Here is a 6,090-nt window from a genome sequence, read left to right as displayed (position 1 = left end):
TTGTAAAGAAAAGTATTTTTGAAAAAAATTAATGTAATAAAAACGAAAACATTTTTAAATAGTGTTGTGATTGCTTCCTGTTCTGGCTTCGTTATGTTCTATTCTCAGCAAATGACTTGCATGCCTTCTCATTTCAGGATGTAATTTATTCAGGTTTGCACTATTATAAGTTGACATCATAATATTTAGTGTACTTAACTGTATTTTTCCCGGAATGCAGGTCCCTTGGTCCGTATCCAAAGCACTATGTATTAGCATCTTCTTAATTTTTTCTTTTGTAACGTGTGTATTTTTAATAAGGATTTTATGTAACATTTTGGCAAAAAAGAGGACAGTATTTTCTAGTGAATTTTATAATACATTTTGCTAAAAATGTTTCTTCCTAGGTCAGTTTTTGTTAAGGTGAACCAAAAGTCTTATTTTACCAGGGGTTTAAAAAAAAAAAAGTTTGAAGCTTGAAAGCAAAGTTATATTTAAACATCATATGTAACAAATAAATAAAGATGTTTTATAGACTTGTCCTAAAAAGGTGCATTCCTTCAAAACTTAAATGAGGCATTCTAGATTGGTTCTCCTCCTGAGTGAAAAGCATTTTTTTTTAAGTTCTCACAATCCTTTTTTCAGAAAGAGAGCCAGAAGAATTTTACTTAAAAGGTTCCAGGCATTAGCCTTCTCAGAAATTTATTACAGTTCCTATAGCTAGGCATTCATCAAACAGAGATGTAACCAAATAGACACTGTCCTATTTATATGTGAAAACCTGATTCAATACTGCATCAGCTGCTCTGAAAATAAAATGTTATCTTTTTGAGTTTCATTTGGCTTAAACATTCCTTCTTTCTAGCCACTTCTCACTGCTGGATAAGTGCTAATTTACCTACTAGTTGGTTTCCGTAGAGCGATTCAGAGGTCTGCCGATGACACTTGGTAGCTCATTGAAGCACCCTCTACCCAACACTTCCTGGAGACAAGGACATAACATTTCTGCTACAAAGAGAGGATGCGCCCCTTGCCGGGTCCGTGGTCTCTGCACCAGACTTCCTGGCCTATAGCTTATGGGGGCTCAGTATCACACACGGGTCGCTCATGGTGAATTCACCACCAAGTCCCCTGGCCACCCTGGTGTATCAGCTTTGCTAGTCTGGATTTCCAAATTCTGGAGTGTGCTTACTTTTTAACGATTAAAAACAAACTTGAGGTGTCACCCAGGCACCCCACTAAACAAATATATATTTTTTTAAATTTGCTCCAGGTGGGGCATACCCATTCAAGCCTTTTGATCTAGGTTCTTTGGTGGGGGGGAGGTTACTATAATATTTAGCTATCAGTTTTAGACAGTTCTGTATAAATAAAATAGCAATTCCTCTAGAAGCAGCATGTACGTGGCCAGTGTTGTAAATTTAAATTCTGCTTGCAGAGGTTCACGTGTCCGATCTGAAGACGTTTTCCTGTTTATTCATTCAGTACTCATGATACCCATGTAGAAAGCACTATTTCTTTTTTTTTTTAAAGATTTTATTTATGTATTTGACAGACAGAGATCACAAGTAGGCAGAGAGGCAGGTAAGAGAGAGAGGAGGAAGCAGGTTCCCTGCTGAGCAGAGAGCCCGATACCCCGGGCTCAATCCCAACAACCCTGAGATCATGACCTGAGCCAAAGGCAGAGGCTTCAACCCACTGAGCTACCCAGGCGCCCCAGAAAACACTATTCCACACTGTATTATACATGTGGGAAGAAAGTGTGAAGATGACCAACATTCCTTCCTGCTGATTTAATACTTAGAACATATAGAGGTCTGGGACTTAATCTAATTTCACCAGTGGGAAGAGCAAAGGTCATGTTTTATTAATAATCTGAACCCCGTTACCACCACTGCCTCCCCCAGCAATGTGTATCGGGTGCTCAGCAACAATCTGTTAAATTGATTAATTATTAACAATACTAATAAAAAATAATACTAATATTAATAATACTAATATAATAAATAAATTTATTAATTTACTCTTCCAGGTATGCGTGTGTGAGTGTGTATGTATGTGTGTGTGTGTAAATAAAGCCTCTTGAAATTCATAGACTCCCAGTCTACCTCCCTCAACCACAGCCAGCCAGCTGGGGTGTGCTCTAAGAATGAGAATGAGCTTCAATGTTGACACAAGCAAAACACATTTAAGAAGATATGTTAAGAAATTGAATAATATGTTCCTAAGTGAACCATAGATGATCTTTGGATCACAGACATCCCTGTATAAAAGAGCCAAAGTGGGGCGCTTGGGTGGCTCAGTCATTAAACATGTGTCTGCCTTTGGCTCAGATCATGATGCCAGGGTCCTGGGATTGAGCCATGCATCAGGCTCCCTGCTCAGCAGGAAATCTGCTTCTCCCTCTCCCACTGCTCCTGCTTGTGTTCCCTCTCTCACTGTGTCTCTCTTTCTATCAGATAAATAAATAAACAATAAAAATCTTTTTAAAAAGAGAGAGGAAAAGGTGCTGAATATTTCCTTTATATAAGAGAGAGAATCTTTGGGGCGTCTGGGTGGCTCAGTGGATTAAAGCCACTGCCTTCAGCTCAGGTCAAGATCCCAGGGTCCTGGGATCCAGCCCACATTGAGCTCTCTGCTCAGCAGAGTGCCTGCTTCCTCCTCTCTCTCTCTCTGCCTTCTTGTGATCTCTGTCTGTCAAATAAATAAATAAAATCTTAAAAAAAAAAAGAGAGAGAGAGAGATAATCTTTGAAAAGGGCTGCCCTCCCCATCCCACCACTGCCCCAAGGTAAGTTAGTTGTAAAGGCCAGAGAAGCCATCCCTGCTTGTCTTGCATTCCAGCACACATACCCTTACCACACTGGTGCTTGCTTTGGGCTGTTTTAGGTCATTACTTCCTCTGCTTGTGTAACTTCATTTTTAGCAATAATTGACATTGTTAAAATCCCTTCATTGAGATGTGCTTGACATACAAAAAGCTATACATATTTAACATATATAGCTCGATGAGCTGTAACTTTGAAGGTAAGTATATACCTGTGAAACCACCACAATCAAGGGAAAAGGGCTGTCTTTTAAAACAGAACAGCTGGTGCAATCAAAATATAAGGTAGAAATATATGACTCATATACTTTTGTTCTTCCTGAATATAAAGCAAGGTGTACTTCCCTCAACTGCATAGAATCAGTTAGCCTCCTACTCATAGTAAGTCAGACATTTGAAAGTTTAGGTAGAGAAAGAGGCCCATGATGGCTGGGTCAAGCTGGAGAGTGCTGTCCTTGCCTACACACCATGGTAGAGAACCCTCTCGATGGCCCCATGGCTGGCAAGACCCCTCACAGTGACTCTCCCCTTCGCCCCCAGTTAATTGGACCAGGGCTGGCACCTGACACCATGCTATTGGGCCCATAGGCTGCTTGGTGACACACAACATGGTTTGGCCCAGGAAAATGCAGGGACCAAATCAAATCTCTGGATTTGAGGGTATGAATGGAGAAACACAGTAAGCCAAAGGCAACCAGCAATGGCCACGTGCAATGCAGAATTCTGGAGGAGCAGAAGCTCTTTGAAAGCAGGGAAAGCCCACCATTAGAGAGACCATGTTTGGTTTTAAAAATGGAAAGGGTATCCAGTCCTTAAGGTTGCTTTGAACCCACTTTTCCAGTGGGTTTTTTTCCAGTTCTAGGGGTAGTTTAGTCCACACATTTTTAAAAATAAAAATAAGCCCTTTCTCTTGCAGGGAGGTGGGGGAATGGGGTTCTCTAGCCCTCGAATCCACAGGGACTTAAATAGAACCACATGTCATCACAGAGTAACCCACTGCAACCCACTGCAAAGGTAGACAGGTACAGAGCTAAGATTTTGAAGATGGTTATTGGTTCAGCTGTAACTAATTCACAGGAGTCATTTCATCTCTGAGCCTCAGTGACCTCACTCTAAAATTAGCATAAAATTTGTGTCTTCCTGTGAAGATCAAATTGGGAGAATGTCACCATCATTGTGGCTGTGGATCACTCAACCGCTAGAGACTACTCAAAGCGGGCAGGAGGCAGGCTGAAAAGCTTGCAGAAGTGCCGTTAAGAGAAACAGATGCAAACTTCAGAAGTAACAGGAGAATTGGAGAGCTACTGGAGAGCCCCACTGGCTGGGAGAGACCAGCCAACTTTGAATGTCACAATTCAGAGAGGGAGCCTAGCTCTGAAAAGGGCTCTGGGCAGCCTGCCAAAGCTGGGTGCAGTCAAGGACAGTAGAGTGCAGGTGTAAGGTGTGGTGTTTACATGCTCTGGTGTATCAACATCTGCACATTTCTGCCACACCGCCACGTGGACAGACTTCTAGTGAAAAGAGGCTAGTCTTAGGGGCCCCAAAACTGGTTTCTGTTCCTATCCTCATCAATTTGTGTGATGTTGGGAAAATCATGCTACTTCTTCCTTGGTTCTCTTGCCTGCCAAGTAGGGTGAGTGATAACCTACTTGGAGGGGAGAGAATATATTTGCATAGTACCTTATTTAGGTGGTACAAAATATTCTCATAAACTTGATCTTTTTATTTTTAATCCATTCAACAATCTTTTTCTTTAAGAGGTTTTATTTATTTATTTGAGAGAGAGGGAGAATGCACACAAACAGGGGAGAGGGCAGAGGGAGAGGCAGAATCCCTATTGAACAGGAGCCTGATGCAAGATTTGATCCCAGGACCCTGAGATCATAGCCTGAGCTGAAGGCAGACACTTAACAACAAAGCCACCCAGGCATCCCTAATCCACTCAACAATCTTGCAAGGCCTGTGAGGTAGAAGATTGATTGATTGACAGAAGGATAGAAAGATTGATTTGATTGATTGATTTGGGTTGGGGGGTGATAGAGGGAGAGAATCTCTAGCCAACTCCTGGTCACATACAGAGTCCAATGCAGGGATCAACCCCATGAATACTAGATTCCAACCCAGGCAGAGACCAACAGTTAGATGCTCAACCGACTGCACCATCGAGGTGCAGAAACTTTATGTTGCAAATAGTGGATGATATTTACCTTGCATCATTGTGTGCTGGGCATTATACCAAACCTTCACACATCAATATTTCATTTATCCTGCATAGCAATTATTTGAAATGGGAACAATTATTATCATCTCTAGTTGATATATGAGAAACTTGATGCTCAGAGTGGGCAAGTAACTTTCCCAGTCATTCAGCTAAGTGGTAAACCCAGATCTCCCAATTGTAAGTCTAGAGTTTTCCATTATGCTAAATTGCATCTGTGAAAACACCTGGGGAAAATAAAACTTAGGGAATGACACAAATGTAAGAGACTTCTACTACAACAAACCCCAGTTCAAAAGGGTTGGAGCTAAATTATGGTGGACATTAATAACCATTTTTTAGTTATAAAACTTTTTGGTTTGTAGTACTGGGTAATGGCAGCAATTGTAAATTCTGAAATACTAAAGTAACATAAGGAAATGAAGACTTCAGAAGACCTGTAGGACAGTGTTGTGCAGGATGGCAGGGGTTGGGGCACAAAAATGTGAAATGTTGTGAAAAAGGAATATAGGATTACAGAACATAGCAAGGCTATTGAAATGAAGTAAAGTACTTTTTCTTTCTTTCTTTTTCTTTTCTAAGATTTTATTTTTAAGTAATCTCTACACCTAACATGGGGCTCAAACTCACAACCCTGAGATCAAGAGACACACGCTCCACTGACCCAGCTAGCAAGGCACCCCTGGTACTTTTTCTTTTTAATGAAATACAAATTTTGTTAAATTTTTTTTAAAAATGCAGAAATAGGAAAATAAATCAACCATTGATAATCCACTACCCAGAAATAATTGCTAATATTAACATATATTTTTCAAAGCATGTTGCCTCCAACAAAACAGGAACTACATAAGGCAAACAGGATTTGAAGAGGAAACATTTAAGGAACTTGGTAACAATCTAGACATGGGTTGATGCAATGTTATCAATACGGAGCATCGGCTAGTCAGCCAACCCTAGGGAAGCCAGCCGTATTCTCAGTCCCACCCTCAAAAAGCATGGAATAAAGTCTCTATGGTTGTTTCTGTGCTGGAACGCAAGGCTACACTCTCTCTTTTAGCGGAACTCTA

This window comes from Neovison vison, chromosome 1, assembly GCF_020171115.1.
Source record: "Neovison vison isolate M4711 chromosome 1, ASM_NN_V1, whole genome shotgun sequence".
In the NCBI taxonomy this organism is placed as follows: Eukaryota; Metazoa; Chordata; class Mammalia; order Carnivora; family Mustelidae; genus Neogale; species Neogale vison.
This window is presented reverse-complemented; position numbering follows the sequence as displayed.